This window comes from Lissotriton vulgaris, chromosome 3_1 (assembly GCF_964263255.1).
Source record: "Lissotriton vulgaris chromosome 3_1, aLisVul1.2, whole genome shotgun sequence".
Lineage (NCBI taxonomy): Eukaryota > Metazoa > Chordata > Amphibia > Caudata > Salamandridae > Lissotriton > Lissotriton vulgaris.
Genome location: NC_141689.1, coordinates 615,668,803 through 615,685,827, shown reverse-complemented (window position 1 = coordinate 615,685,827; position 17,025 = coordinate 615,668,803).

Here is a 17,025-nt window from a genome sequence, read left to right as displayed (position 1 = left end):
TTGGGCCACCTGGGATCAATTAGTCACCATTTACATCATTTTCCTCTAGTCTATCCTTCACCCTTGGAATAACTACCTTTACATCTTACTCAATATTCACTTAACTTTCCTAAATATTTGTACATATTCTACTCTACCCTACAGCTATACATACACTCACCATACTTTTTCCCTCTCAAAACTACTGGAGTTTTCTAACCATCCTTGTATGTACGATTCTTCCATGACGGAATCTATATGATTACAGAGATTAGTACAATTTTGTTAGGAGTTATACATCTTTAGACTAAGAATAACATGGTCTATGATGTCCTCTTTCCCTTAAATCGTCATGTATGAAGGCATAACATATATCAATTCCACTTTGAATGTGTATTCTATTTTAGTAATATCTGCCATGTAATTAAAACTCAGACTCATTTTAATATGTATCACTGTGTCAAGCATATATAGGACTATTGATATAGATTATGTTTTTGTGATTTTTAGGAATTTGTGGCCTAATTTCCTGACGAAGGCGTCCTTACACGCCGAAATGTGCGTCGAATGACACTCAAGTTCTGCCACAGTGTTAATCAATGGATTATATAAATCTTTTTTAATTAAGTATCATATCTATGTATTGTATATTCTTTTTCAAAAAAGATAATTGTTTTATGTTGATTGCATGCTTTTACTTTTTATATTTTAAATATTGAATAAAATATATCATTTTCCACTGTTCCTGCTTGCTTGACACTTTATGTATACAACTTTTCTGAAATACACATTCTCTATTTGCTTACAACGATTCGCACTGTCTAGGATGATACCCACATCGTGTTTTACCCTGTCCTAGAAGATTTCATATGTCAGGGGGTCCTTGTTACCACATATATGCCTTAATGTGATGCAACAATCCTGGTGCGATGCAAGAAGATGGCACCCTTGATGCGACGACGATGCGTTCACGCCCTGGTAGCCTTGTGACGACTCTGTACTTTGGAGCTGCGACAGGCCCTACGACACACTTCTTTGGCGATGCGATGGTGACCCTCTCGATGGAGTCACACTTCTCCGGTAATGTGACAGCAGACAGCTTCGACGAAGACATGCTTCCTGGGATATGCGGCGGCGGCACGCTTCTCCGGCGATGCGACGACTACAGCTGCAGCGTCGTCACGCTTCTTCTCATTGCGTCGTGCTTCCAGCTCCCAGCGACAAGCAGGCTTCTGCAGTTAGAATTCTCAGCAAGGAAATTTAGAGGAGAGCTGGTGGTGAAGTTTTTTCACCCCGAGACTTCAGCAGGAGGCAAGCACAAGTTCAAGCCTTTGGAGAAATATTCTGTAGGATGATGAAAGTCCTTTGAAAAGTTCCTTCTCCTTTCCTTGGCAATGAAGAAACCACTGCAGGCCAACCCAGCAAACAGCACACTGGCAGAGGGGCAGTCCAAACTCCTACAGCTTCCTTGGTTGTTCTCTTTGGCAAAAGGTTTGTCTTTTGCCCAGAAGTGATCTGAAGTTCTTGGGTCTGGGTCCCAATATTTATACTACTTTTCCCTTTGTTCTCTGAAGGCAGAGGGGTCTTTGCCCAGTCCAAACCAGTCCTGGATCACTCTGTTGACATGACTCCTTTCCTTTCACAGTGCAGGGCAGAAACATCAGACGCCCCTTAGGAGGTGGAGCCAGCATTGTGAAGGGAAAGCAAAGCCCTGGAACACTTTGTTGACATGATTCCTTCTTTTCTTTCACAGTGCAGGGCAGAGACATCAGCCGCACCCCAGGGGGTGGAGAAAGCATTGTGGAGGGAAGGCACAGCTCTATTCCGGTCCCAGGTGCAACTCCTCCCTCCCATCTAGATGCAGATCTCCCTATTCACCACTGGGCTGACTCATTCTGTCTCCTGGAAACCCCCAGCCCTGTCACTCAAACTCCAGACAAGGAATACACAACCTAGCAGAGGCAGGCTTGGATAGCATACTAAATTCGAATTTCTGCCATGTTCCCTGAGTGAGTTAGGATTATAAAATGTAATAATCTAACTGTCTATTCTGGCTTATGGAGAACAGGTATCCTTGCAATAGTGAGAAACGAAAATTGCTGTAATTCACTGTTAGGACATGCCACACAAACCAGGGGATGTCCTACCTTATTCTTACAATGCAACCTGTCCTTGGGCCTTCCATAAGGGTGTCTGATATGAGGCAAAGGGAAGGTTTAGGGACTGGCAAGTGGCTGCACTGTCCAAGTTGACTGCACATAGGCTCTGCAATTGCAGGCCTGAGACACACTTTACAAGCAGCGTCTGTGGGTGGCACAACCAGTGCTGCAAGCCCACCAGCAGCATTTGATTTACAAGCCCTGGGCACACATGGTGCACTATACTAGGGTCTGACAAGTAAATCAAATATCCCAATCATGGAGTCACTAATCAATAGATAAATGTACCATAGGGAGCACATGCACTGTGGCACTGAATAGCAGTGACACAGTGCCAAAAGCATATAACCAGCAAACGCATATCAAAAACAGAGGAGGTAATCTGACAAAATGGAAGGGAGAATCACACCACTGATGCCAGGTCTAACATGTTGCATTTTAATATACAGTAATTTAGCATGCGTAAAGCTTTGTTCCCATGTGTCGATGTCTGGTGCGTATTAGTCTCGTCTTATCTATAGTTTAAACGGTTAGTGAAGTTCATGAAGGAAAGTTCTGAGCAAGTAAAGTTTTTCTTGAATCCTTGCTCCATCAATTCCTCCTCTGATGGCATTTTTGAGCCATCATATAATACCCATCATTACCAAGTGCCAACTTATTCTACTTTTTAGTGTCTTCTTCTCTTTCTATAAATTCTCCACTTTTCTCTTTCATGTCTCATTCTTTCATTATATCATTTAGACTTCCTTTTATTTCCTCCAATTCTAGCTCTTCCCTTGTTCTCTTTCTTCCCATTCTTTTATTCTTTTATTCAGTCATCATTCTGGTTCTGGTTTTACCCTTGCAACACATGTCATCACTATCATCAGGATTATTGTCACTACTGAGACTGTAGGGATTAGTATTTCCCTAATAGGCTTCTCACAAAAGTAGTTAACCAACTACCTATGGCGGAAATACTTTTACTTAGTCTTTCCCAAACACTGTCAACCTCCTGTTGGGTCAAATCTTCATGAATCTTTGTAATATTCTTAATATATCCCTCGATACCTTTATTTTTGTCTGGGATATATGTATAGTAGTGTTGAATTTTCAACATGCCAAAGACTCCACCCTCTTTTGCCAATAATAAATCAAGGGCAAGTCGATGTTGCAAAACCATAGACATATTTGCAACCATTTCGGTATTAATCAACAAGAATCCTCCAGCAGTATCGGTTGATAAACGATCAACTACTATTGATAATTTACGTATTTTATGTGAATTCAGTAAAACTCCAACTGACGATATCAGTGCACCAAATATATCACCTACAATTTCTGAAAAAATTGCTCTCTTACTTTGTTTTAGTCCTTGGCTTACTCCATCCATTTCACTATTCTTAGTTGTGTGATACACCTTCGGAAGTACTATTCCAAAATAACACCTACCATACCATTTTGTGGGCAACCAATAGTAGGCATTCTTACCACACACTGAATACATTCCTGGTAAACAGCATCAGTTCCACCTTTTAGTCCCTATCCCACCATGATTAGGAAGGTATGGTTATATTAACTAGAACCAATGAAAATGTTGTTGCAGTCTGTTTTTAGTCCCTGCAGACAGAATTTATCCAATTTTGACAAGTCTAGGGACATTGCAGCATGAGTCTCGCCTTTTTTATAGCTCCCTTCCTTATTACCCCATGGTGGTACATGTGACTTCTGTTCAACAGCCTTCTTTTGGAAATTTTGCCTTCTCGCCTCAACTAAATTTAGAACATCTTTCTCCTTGTAGCGCAAAATACAGGTTAGATTATTCTTATGAGCATATGTTATGTTTATTGGGTTTGTTGTTAAGAAAAACTCATGCATGAATTCTGCATCTTTACCACTAAGCACTGGGTTCATGTTTCTTAGAATAGGGACATCTGAAAATACTAAATCCATATTTGAATATTAATACTGCAACTTGCATGTTACATAGAACAAACTGGACACAACACTACATGATACACCATATGTTAAAGGAAGATGGTGATATGTCACCCCCTCTGAGACAGATGAAGGGAATTTCATGCAAATATAACAATCACTCACACCCATAGTATCTACGTATTCATAAAGAAGTTTAGTAAATACATTTAATAACAAATCACTATTCGATTTGTCATGATGGTACATGCTCTCATCCATTTGCTCTAAATTAGTGGTAGTTGTTCCTTTAGTAACTGTATTCACTCGATCACTTGTATTAGTGTAATTTCTATTATTAGTTACCATTAGAACTGGTATCACCACAGTTAGTTATAACCACATGGACATTACTATTAAAACATTACACAAAAAATAGTTAATAAATCTTTGTTTTAGACTAGATTTTGGATGTTCAGTCACTTCTCTTTCTGCCATTTTAATACTAAATCAAAATTACCCTCTAAAATTTCATTAAAAAAAATTCTTTGTGTGATCCCACACTTCAAAAGCTTTTTTTCTTTGCCCCCTTTTCTATATTCTATTTTGTTTTTTTATTCTCTTCTTTTGTTTATCAATTTTCCACCCTTTGTGTCAAAGTCTTTTCCTTTTAAGGTGGTCTCAATTTGCTTTCATCAGCTAGTTCAATAAAGATGCTCTCTTGTTCTTTGTTCAGATCAAGATTTTTAAATTCCTCGAGGGTGAAATATGTCCATTCAGGAGCTTTAAATTTTCTGCTCAGTACTCTCACTCTTCTTCATTTCCGTAAAGACTTTTTTCTTAATTGTCCTTGTTCCACTTGACCTGACACCTCATTTACTTGTTTTAGTTCTTTCCCTGTTTTTCTTCTTAGAAAGTATCTCAGTCTTTTCACTGCACTCGGTCAGTGATCACCTTTTCTGATCCTCTTTGTTTGTACTACCTTTTCACAAAGTCAAAGTCAAAGTCAAAAGTTTTTATTTTGTTTCGGTACTCTTTCGAGGACCACAAAATTATTTCAAAGAAAATACATTTGTTTTTACATACAAATTAATACATTTTCAATGAAATTTTCATAAATTAAAAAATTCTATAGCAGACATATTCGTTTGGTGGCTTAACGCATACAGAAATAAAATCCTTTGCCTTGACAATCCTGCAAGACCGATATATGGGCTCTAAACATGTTAACCTAGCATTGACAACATTTTTATTTGGACATATAAAGAACAGATGCTCTAGATTCTGTTTACCCGCCTGACACAGGTTACATTGCGAGGAACTGTTTTGTCTCCAGGGTGAGGTAAAAGATAATACGGGGAGTATACCCAAACGCAACATCATGATCGTGCGCCTTGCGCCATGGGTGAGAGTATATTCCAAATACGGCTGTTTTTGCTTATATTCTTGGGAGTCAGCATAAGTCTTGTACATAGATAGTTTAGTACAGTGGGAGTGATCAAGCTCATAACTCAATTTGGGAGAAAAGTTTTTTAGAAATAGTTTGAGTTGTACAGGTGTCCATGATGACAGCATTTCTACACTGATTTTTGCTAAACGAAAAGCCTCTCCCATGTTTTTAGAGAATATAAAATAAGTGGAGGCCTTACTAAAAGTCTCGATTTTTAACAAATGTCGTAGGGTACCCTCTTTGGAATGAAGAAGGTTATAGGCCCACCTAATGAGGCTTGCTACTGATGTCGCATATGCGCTTGTGATCGTACATTCCAATCTTAGTGCCTGTACAGGTGTCGAATTGGAAACTTTCAGTAATTTTTTTAATATTTTGCCTTCATTTAAGTCCATATAACTCCATTGTTTTAGGGGAATATATTCAGAGGCATATTATAGAACCGGGGGGGATCTTAGCTCTATAGATTTTTATTAGTGCTGAAAAATGCCTACTTCCAGTGGTCGTATACAGGCGTGACATGGCCCCAGCATGTAGATCACTTTTCCTTTTTAAATGGTTAATTTGTTTGCTGTTACTCATGTTATGTGAAAAAATTCTACCAAGATAGGTATATTCCTTTGTCTGTTCCAACGTCTTGTAGAAAATAAGAAGTATTGATGTACATAGGCAACGTTCATTTCCCTTTTCCCACTCCCCTCCCTGCACGCACCGTGAAATAATGTAAAGCATTGACTGCATCCCTCAGCCCGCAAAGGCCTGTACCCATGTGTACATGATAGCCATTTTAGGCACCTTGGCCTCTTGCCCACTCATTAGAATCACTGGCTTCCCTCCTGCGCGCATTTGAGCACACCCCCCCCCCTCTCCCACTCTCACATGCATAGACCATGAAACCCGGCACTCTGCGCGACCCTGCCATGAAAGGCAACCCTCCTGCTTGACCCAGACACCCCCCCCCCCATTTTTCCTCTTGAAGAGGCACCCTTCGCCTCAGCTGACATAGCCCCCCAGTTGTATCTGACTGCCCCTGTTCTCTCATATACAGGTCATAAGATCTCTCCCTCTCTCTCTCTCTCTCTCTCTATCTCTCTGCGCGACTCTGGCCCCGCATGCACCCTGACCCCCCCCTCCTTCTCCTCATATGAGCAAGCCATAAACCCTCTTCTTCCGCAGAGCCCTGTCCTTGAGAGTCATGGCCGCGCCTGACCAGCACCTCCTTCCCTTCCATGAATGCCCCTCTATTGACGAGTCCTCCCTCCGCGCTCGATTGTCCACGCAGGCATGAATACCACTCCTTTGATGACCCCTTCCCCCGAGTTCGGCTGACCACACATGTCCGAGGCCATCGCCTAAGCCAGGAGATACCATTTACTGCCCTTATTGTATGCCTAGCCACCCCACCCCCTGGGCCATGATCAGGCGCACACATCCTACGACACACTCAGCTGCATTATTGCCCTCCCCTCTTATCAGCAGGTCAAGGGTCCCCATTGTGAATGTATGTGGAGTAGGATCATCACGAGGATTATAGGAATGTTTTCCTTTTGCGACACACTGACCTGATTGTATCATCAAATGTTCTGCAAATGTATAAAAGCCGGAGTCTCACGCTCACTTGTTAGAGCACCTCCCGAAAGACACTGTGTTTCGTGTCCGAAATGACTGGCTCTCCTCATGAGAAATAAACTCCGTTCTTGATTCCTGCTCCCAGCGCCCGTCTCTTTATTTTGGTAACTATTCAGAATGGGAACTAAGAGGCGGTTTGCGCCAGCAGCCTGGGCATCGATAGAATTATGGGCTCACCTTCAACAATTGGCGTCCCAACGCGGGGTCCATCAGTGACATAGGGTTCGGTAAGAGAGATCCAGACGAAGAAGTGAACGTCTAAAATGATCGGAGTATACCTGCCTTGAGAGGGCCCTAGCCCGGCTGCCGATCGACAGAACTTCACCAATTCTGAACGGACCTCTCTTGAGTGACCTATTGTCCTGACTGGAATCCCACAGGAATGCTACATGGAGTAAGAGAACGATCGGGCGCTGGAGGAGGGAGTCGAAGAACTGTCCGTATGGTCCGGTCCGGGTAAGATTAAGTAGGGTGTTTTTACGCCTGATTGGTAGGGTGGCTCTGTCCACCTGATTGATTGATTGTTTGTATTGAAAACCGGTATTTGTATACTGGCATTGTTGGTATTGGTTCGTATTGAAAACCGGTATTTGTATACTGGCATTGTTGGTATTGGTTCGTATTGAAAACCGGTATTTGTATACTGGCATTATTGGTATTGGTTCATTTAGCTTTGAGGGCTACTTGACATATTGGTTCTCTTTTGAGAACGAGACATTCTCTGTTTGCAAACAGCGGCGAATAGGAACGTCGTCCCTCTTTGCAGATAGAGAAGGGTAGGTAATGCAGACTTTTGTCCCCGGTGTAATCCGTCATGCCTACTTTTCTCCCCACTGATTGTTTGAAGTCGATTAATAATCGATTGTTGCTCTTTGAGATCTTCCCTGTCCACAAACAGAGATGAATAGGAATATTCTGTTCCCTTTATGGATAGCGAAGGGCAGGTAATGCAGACATTTGTCCCCGTTGTAATCCGTCATGCCTGTTTTTCTCCCCACTGATTGGTTGGTTGCCTGGACATTGTTGTTCCAGGAATTGTTTCGTTTGAGGTATTTTCTATTTGCAAACAACGTGAAATAGAAACACTCTGTCTAGTCTTTGCAAGTAGAAAAGGGTAGGTTATGCCCCTTTGTGAATTCGTCAGTCCTACCCACTCCCCACTGGTTGGTGATTGTGGGGTAGCTCGCATGGTCCGCCCAGGAGACTACTCTTATGGAGGACATATGCTCTCTACTCATGGGCCATTTAATAGAAATAGACCGACTGGTCCGTCCAGGAGGCTACCCTAGTAAGTGGAAGTACATCGCTCGGTCTGTCCAGGATGATACCCTAATGAAGGAATATATGTTCCCCTTTTGATCGATAATCTCGTTCCACCCCGGACCATTTATTGGAGGGGACTCGTCTGGTCCGTCCAAACGTACCCCCCTAGTGAAAAGGACACATAAAAATATGAAGTGATCACCGTTCCCTACTAACAGAAAGCTTTAGCTCGAAACACGCTAAGGAAGAGAAAGAAAAATAAAAAGAAATCAGGCTAAGTCAGTAACCCCCTGATGAGCTTTTGACTTCACCAAAAATAAGAAACATTAGAAGTAGTTCGTAATAAGAAATGTAAAATGGCGAAAAGATTCGATATCAGAACATAGCCACGAGGTAGCTAGGCTTCACTGCCTGTTCCTGTTCCCAACATGTCTGCCTCATTGCCCGCCCCGCCCAAATAACGGTCACATGAAATAGAAACAACTCAATAGGTACCTACCCCCATTCCGGAAGCTCCCGAAGTGCAACAGGTCCGCGGTTACGCCCATCCGGAAGGCGAGGCCTGGAGGCACGAGGGACTCGCCTGCCCACGGTCAGAAGGAGACGATGTTGGGCAGGCGGTCCAAAAGGGATGACAAGGACCTCTCCGTCTTCTCCCTTCTGCCGCCCTGCAGGCCGCGGGGAGAGAGGGGGCTGTCTTGCCTCGGCCACCGACCACCCCTCTCTCTCACCCGATCCGGCTTTTGCCAAAGGCCGACGCCAAGGCGAGAACGGCGGCGAATCAAGTAGTCCCGCCACATTTCAAATTCGCCGCATGCCATCGCCTGCTGGTCCAGAGCCGAAGCCAAGGCAAGAACGGCGGCAAATCAAGTAGTCCCGCCAGATGCCAAATTCGCCGCCTGCCGCCGCCTTCATAGGTACAGGCGGTCCTGCCACACTTCGGGCTCCCTGGAGAATCAGATAGTCCCGCCACATGTCAAAAAGGGAGGGGGGGGGCTGTCTTGCCTCAGCCGCCGACCACCCCCCCCATCATCAATGGCTGGCACCGCCAATGTCGAAAAAGATGGAGCCGGGGAACGGCGCGGGGTCGCTGGAAGGGGGAGGTGCCGCGAACGACCCTCCCCCACCTCCCTCCAGGTGGAGGCTTCCAGCGACACCCCAACACTCTTCGCTTAAGGGTCAACATCAAAAAGAGGTCTTCTGCCCAGGACGGGCACACGCTCCATATCGCCTCTCCTCGACCTTGAAGATTCTATAAGAGCCGGGGGGCCCCCGACCCTCTGCATGGGTGCCCCCGCCCCCTTCACTGGGAACCACGACATCGGTGCTACTCCTGCCGGCACCAGACTCGGATCGGAAATGGCTAAGATGCCGCCACGGCACAGGCTTGTTCAGTTCCGGAGGAACACCAGAATGACCCGGTAGGAAAATTGTTGCCGCCCTTCCCACTCTTTGACTCATGGTCCATATTGTTAGACTGTTAACCACATTGCACGAGACTTTCTGAACTGCCAATGGAAAGTTCTGGGCCAACCTTGCGAGACTAGAGACACTCTGACTGTGCTAAGAACTTGCCTGACCCCACCCAAAATGGCGCTGACGCGAAATGTGACGTTTTTAATGAACTTTGTTGCATCCTGATTGCGCAAGCTTTTTACCCCGATATATATAACGTTTGGATAATGAAAGTAGATATGAAGGATATTGAGTATGTGCTTGGACAATGAATTGACTTAAGGGTGGGTACTGATTATGAGTTGGAAAATGAATTGGTGTAATTTAAGGTAATGAATGATTATTGGATGATGTATTTATGAATGTATTAAAAATGAATTACTGACATGCATCATGCTTGCTCTGTAGGAGAGTTTAATATGATTTTATTGCACTGCCGCACTTTATGCAATGAACTGCCACCAGCTTCGTTCTTCCCATGTACAGTTCCAATCTGCTCTGTGGCTAGCCCACCGGGTTGTAGGCCTGTATTTATGTGTCAACCTTCTTTATTAAAGGTATTTTGGAAACGAAAGCATCGTTGTAGCGGATTGCATTAATGAGTTTTGAATGAATTACTACTATGAGCAACGAGAAAGTATGATGAAGGCTAAAGGTTAAAAAGGACCCGATATTTAGCAACCACACTATGTGTGACAGGCAGCCGGAAAGGTGCTTTAGAAGCCCTAAAAACGACACCACAGAAATGCCACCTGACCGCCACCCTTGTACCCGATGAAAAGAGGTTACGACCAAGTAGCTCATGTCGCACAGATCGTCAATGATTATCTGTCTGACCTTTCTGGTCCATCTGGGCTTAAACGCCGTGATGGTAGGGAAATGCACTACGTGAAAATAGGTCGAGTACGTGGTAGGTAAAGCGTTTCCGGATTACTGCACGTTGATGAGGTTTTGAATGTTGCCCCCCACCCCTTCTTTTTCCTCCCTTCTGCAGGTCACGTCGGAACACTGGCTGATGTATGGATGGACGACGACCGAACCGCCGACGAGAGGGGGAGAAGGGGAATGTGAGCATGGTCCTTAGGACAAATAAAAGTTTTTAAAAGACGTAGACTTAAACATGACTGTTCCTCCTTAGAACATAGCAACGGGAGGATGGACTGACATAGAGACTGGACAAGTACTGAATGACAAAAACAAAATTGACTAGAAAGGATGCGTTAAATGAAATGACTGGACGTTTTGACTAGGTAGGGAAAGGACAAAGAAAAATTGTACGGGTAAGGGTTGCCACGGCACCACCCGCCTAGGAAGTTAGAAATGTTGCCGATGTTCAAAATGCACTGCCCCCTTTCTCACACTCTTACAGATATAGCCAAGCTGTCCGACTGTTTTCCGATCAATACTTGCCGTTGCCTCAGCCTGGAGAACTTCCCACCAAAGGAGGGAACAGAAAAATGGTTTAAGATCCAACCATGGGTAACTAGCACGACCAGGTTAATTTCCGATCAACCAACCGAGGTGTGAGTATTGGTAATTGGGAACGCTCGCAGGCGTGACAAACGAGAAGGAAAAGGGGGGAAGGGCAGAAAGAGCTAAGCACGTAAATAAATAGGGTAGTAAAGATACGTAGGATAAGATATATAAAACAGATGTTGTAAGACTAACAATTGTTTTCTGTCTTGTTGTGAATGTCTTGTATATGTGTAATACATGTGCTGTCTTCCCTGTCCGAGTTTGTGTGTATGTAACGTACGAATATATGTCTCCCCTCTGTCTATATCTGCATGTTACCCGACCTTTGCTGTTCTGTGTTGTGAGCGCACTAAATGACCTATTTTCGTACACGTCTCTCTCTATCTCTCTCCACCCTTTTTTCTCTCTCTCTCTACATGTCATACGTGTACCGAATGGCTCGTTTAGATTGCGGACGACTCTCACTCTCTAGGAGAGTCTCTCTATTTTCTCTCCCTCTTTTTGGTAAAATTTGTGCCCCACAGGCACCAGTCTGATTCGATACATATTGAACACGAAGGTGTTCAGCGAAATTGACCGAAACTAAAATGACTGTATCTCGCCATGTTACTGCCTCTCCTTTCCGCAAAATGAATGAACTTGAATTGGCTGAGAAGGAAAGGACAGGTAAGACGACTGAGGTCCCCCAATTTGGCCTTTTTTGTAGGGGAACTATATGTCAATGGCATCCTAATTTTTATTGTTAGAGACAAGCGCCAAGGTCCAGATCGACCCCCAATGCCCAGATTGCCCCACCCCTTTGCACCCAAGCATGAATGCCCGAAGCGTCCCCGCCCCACTTGATCGACCCCAGCTACTGTCCCCGACATATATATATATATATGATGACCATGAGTAACTGCCGCCCCTCGAGAAAAACATGTTTGACTCTGTCTTTCAATGATTGCACCCCCGCTTTGTTTTAAAGAGTTAGCCAGCTCTAAAGGGAAATGTAAGACTGTTAAGGCTCGAATTAGAAGGACGAGTCTCTCCTGAATGTTGTCAATCTTGGGGTTTTTGTTGAAATACGCAGGTAATAAGAGTCCGACCTCTGTCCATATATGTCATGAACGAACGCCGATTAGACTTGGTGCGAACGCAGTAGAAATACCCACCTACTTACTTCATGGTAATAGACTTCTGACTATGACCAATGAGCATAACGCCAGGTGCTAGGATTGCGAGTGGAATTCATATGTAAAAATCTCTTCTCCTGCCAGTTCTCTAAAACTTGTTTTTACCCATTTAAAGATACTCAATTACCGGAGGAGAAGGGCCGGATGTGACGCACAGCGTGGCTGCAGATCATGAGACACATGCGACCTCAACCAAAGGTGGAGCCGCAGGACAACAAGAAACGGGACGAGGCAGCACTCTCAAAGGCGATAAAAGAAAGAATGAAGGGCTGTCCTGAAGCTCTCTGTCCGCCAACCCACGTGTGCCTGGAGCCTCCGTCCCTCTTTTCAAGCCCGATTGATGGGCCTGCTTGCTTGTTACCCATTGCTCCCTTGGTCCCTTTGGTGTGTCCCGGGAAAATCTGCCCCCACTCCGCCCTCTCACTCCCATCGACTAACGAAACAGCACACCCTCTTTTCCATGCGACTCTCTGCTGAAAGGAAGAACGGCATCTAGATGGAAATGGGGTTACACCACGGAAATATAGGTGCCAAGCTTAAGGCGCCACTCAAAGAATTGGTTAGGGAACAGGACTGTGGTCTAACAGCAGAGGACTGACCGCACCCTGCAACGCGTAAGGATAGAACCGAGCTGGACCTATAGCTCCACCGCGGGTGCTCAACAGCGCCAACGAAAGGACACGGACTAGAGCCTACCAGTGATGGCTCACTGATAAAAGACACTGTGACGAAGAGATCTTGCGTATTGAACTGAATTCCTCCCTTGACTACTTGGTCAAAATGTTCATTGGTCACATTTTTTAAGTCAGAAACATTTATGCTATGTAGTGATTTGAAATGATAGGAACTCGACAAATGCCATCCCCTATGTGCTGCGTTCTGCCAAATACATCGACTGTCTATGATTATATGACATATGTTAGTATTGACAAATGCAAATTCTTCGATCGCACCTGTTTATATGTACCTTCATCGACTGCAAAAATGAACTTTGCTATGTAAAAAGGGGCGACTGTAGAAAATAAGAAGTATTGATGTACATAGGCAACGTTCATTTCCCTTTTCCCACTCCCCTCCCTGCACGCACCGTGAAATAATGTAAAGCATTGACTGCATCCCTCAGCCCGCAAAGGCCTGTACCCATGTGTACATGATAGCCATTTTAGGCACCTTGGCCTCTTGCCCACTCATTAGAATCACTGGCTTCCCTCCTGCGCGCATTTGAGCACACCCCCCCCCTCTCCCACTCTCACATGCATAGACCATGAAACCCGGCACTCTGCGCGACCCTGCCATGAAAGGCAACCCTCCTGCTTGACCCAGACACCCCCCCCCCCATTTTTCCTCTTGAAGAGGCACCCTTCGCCTCAGCTGACATAGCCCCCCAGTTGTATCTGACTGCCCCTGTTCTCTCATATACAGGTCATAAGATCTCTCCCTCTCTCTCTCTCTCTCTCTCTCTCTCTCTGCGCGACTCTGGCCCCGCATGCACCCTGACCCCCCCCTCCTTCTCCTCATATGAGCAAGCCATAAACCCTCTTCTTCCGCAGAGCCCTGTCCTTGAGAGTCATGGCCGCGCCTGACCAGCACCTCCTTCCCTTCCATGAATGCCCCTCTATTGACGAGCCCTCCCTCCGCGCTCGATTGTCCACGCAGGCATGAATACCACTCCTTTGATGACCCCTTCCCCCGAGTTCGGCTGACCACACATGTCCGAGGCCATCGCCTAAGCCAGGAGATACCATTTACTGCCCTTATTGTATGCCTAGCCACCCCACCCCCTGGGCCATGATCAGGCGCACACATCCTACGACACACTCAGCTGCATGATTGCCCTCCCCTCTTATCAGCAGGTCAAGGGTCCCCATTGTGAATGTATGTGGAGTAGGATCATCACGAGGATTATAGGAATGTTTTCCTTTTGCGACACACTGACCTGATTGTATCATCAAATGTTCTGCAAATGTATAAAAGCCGGAGTCTCACGCTCACTTGTTAGAGCACCTCCCGAAAGACACTGTGTTTCGTGTCCGAAATGACTGGCTCTCCTCATGAGAAATAAACTCCGTTCTTGATTCCTGCTCCCAGCGCCCGTCTCTTTATTTTGGTAACTATTCAGAATGGGAACTAAGAGGCGGTTTGCGCCAGCAGCCTGGGCATCGATAGAATTATGGGCTCACCTTCAACAGTCTCTCCTCCCAGTTTCCATTGGTACTTCACACCTTTTTTCTTTTTTGAAAATGCAACTACTTTAGTTTTACTTATATTTGGAATTAAAAAATGATCTTTAGAGTAGTTGTATAAGATATCTAGAAGACTTTGAAGTCCAAAAGGTGTTAGATCGAACATGACTATATCGTCCGCATACAGCAAAGCATGTATGCGCTGAGCGGCAATTTTCGGTGGAGTGCATAGCCCTTGTTGTAGATGCGATGGAAGGTCGCTCAGATATAGAGAGAATAAAATCGGGGCCAAAAGACACCCTTGTTTTAAGCCATTGGATGTTCGTATTATCTTCGACAAGCCCCTATCACTCCCCATTTGAACTCGGCACCAGGTGTTACTATGCAGGTTCACAATTAGTTGTAATAGAGGTTCCGGGATACCCATCTTTCTCAATTTTATCCATAGGGTCGGTCTATCCACCCTATCAAAGGCAGTGGAGTAATCTATAAACGCTGCATATATTGGTTGAGATTTTCCAGTTACGTATTTTTCTAGTATGGTTTGAAAGGTAGCTATATTGTCCGTAACTGAATGATTCGGTCGGAACCCAGCCTGAAACATGGGAATTAGTCCCAGCAAAAATGCCCAAGATTTCAGCCGGTCCAGTATTTCTGCAGCAAAGATCTTACCGCCAGCATCCATTAGAGCTATTTGTCTATAGTTTCCAGCTGTACTCCTTTTTCCTTTTTTATATATTGGAATTATTATGCTTCCTTTCCAGGAGTTTGGAATATTCCCAGAGTCAAATATGTAATTAAATAATGGCGAGAGCATCTGGCTCCATGCTTTTTGGTCAGTTTGATAAACCTTGATAGGAATCTGATCGGGCCGGATGCGCCCGTACTTCTTGCCCTTTTGATGTTCATGGCAATTGACAATGCCGAGGTCTTGGTGAGTTTAATGTCTTTGTTTACCATATCTTGTTCAATGTCCTTTCTCACCATTATGTTCAGATTGGGTTTGTATAGATCACCTAAGAATATACCCCAGTTTTCCTCTGAGACAGGGATTGTTTCTAACTTCTTTTTGGTTCCTGTCATCTTCGCTATCAAAGACCAATATTTACGTTGATTGCATTGCTTGGCTGCTAGTTGGATGTCAATCCAATTAAGGTCCTGCTTCAATTTTTCCTGTTTAGCCCTTTGTCTTCGTATTTGATTCTTTAGTCTGTTTATTTCCACTTTATTTACTGACGAGTAACTCAAGTACTGGGCTCGAATCAACCTATTGAGTTTTTTTATAGTTGGCTGATTGCAATTTTTGTTCCTGCTGACGCATTTTCTTTGTGTTGGTCTGTCCTGTTTTAATTTACTTTGTATGGCGTGTTTAAGTTCATTCATTATAATTTCATAGTTCTTTATGGGGTCATCTGAGTAGATGGCAGTTAACAATTGAGTTTGTGATATTAGTACATTCAGATAGTCCAAATTTTCCGCACCCCAGTAAATCCGACGCTGGACTGTGTTTACTTCCATTTTGGGTTTATAGAATATTGGCTCATTCTGGAAAGTAGTTTGTGCCGTCCAGAGTGTTGTTAAACATAGGAGTGCATGATCACTTTCCTCATTAAATTTAATGGACAGTTGAGTGATTTGTTCCTTTTCTTCATTCCCACATATGAAGTAATCAAGAATAGAGGGGACTCCATTTCCCCGCCTGGTATATGAAGCTGGCTTATCTCCATTGGTATTTCCATTTAATATTATCCCATTTATACTTGGAAGGAATGATAATAATGAGCTTCCTCTTTTATCCGACTTTGCTCCTTTTGGAAATTGTGGGAGTGATATTTCCAGAGATTCCTCCTTAAATAATAAAGACCATTTCTTTATTTCACTGTTTGAGATTTTAGCGTTTAAGTCGCCCATAATGATGTATGGCAGATGATGTTGATCTTCAAGGATGTTAGTTATGGTCTCTAATAGGTGGTCAAATAAAGGGTCATATTTTTTACTTGGTGGAGCGTAAATATTAAAAAGTAGTATTTTCTTGTGGATATCTGATGATTGTGATTTAAATTGTACTTTGATACATTGCAGGTTATGTGAATATGTTTCAATTATTTCTTGTGACCAAGAATAATCTTCTTTCAGCAGCATTGCCATACCTCCTTTCGCATGACCCCTTTTGGATTTTTTTGCTGAGGTTTCATAGACATAATATCCTTTTTGTGTGAAGGGAGTGGTTGACCATGTTTCCTGCAGGGCAAGAATATCTGGATGATCTTTAGTTGCATCTTTCATTTTGTTGGTGGCTTTCCCGGCCAGATTCCATGACGAAAGCTTCAAACCTTTGCTAAACCTGATGTTGTTGTGGT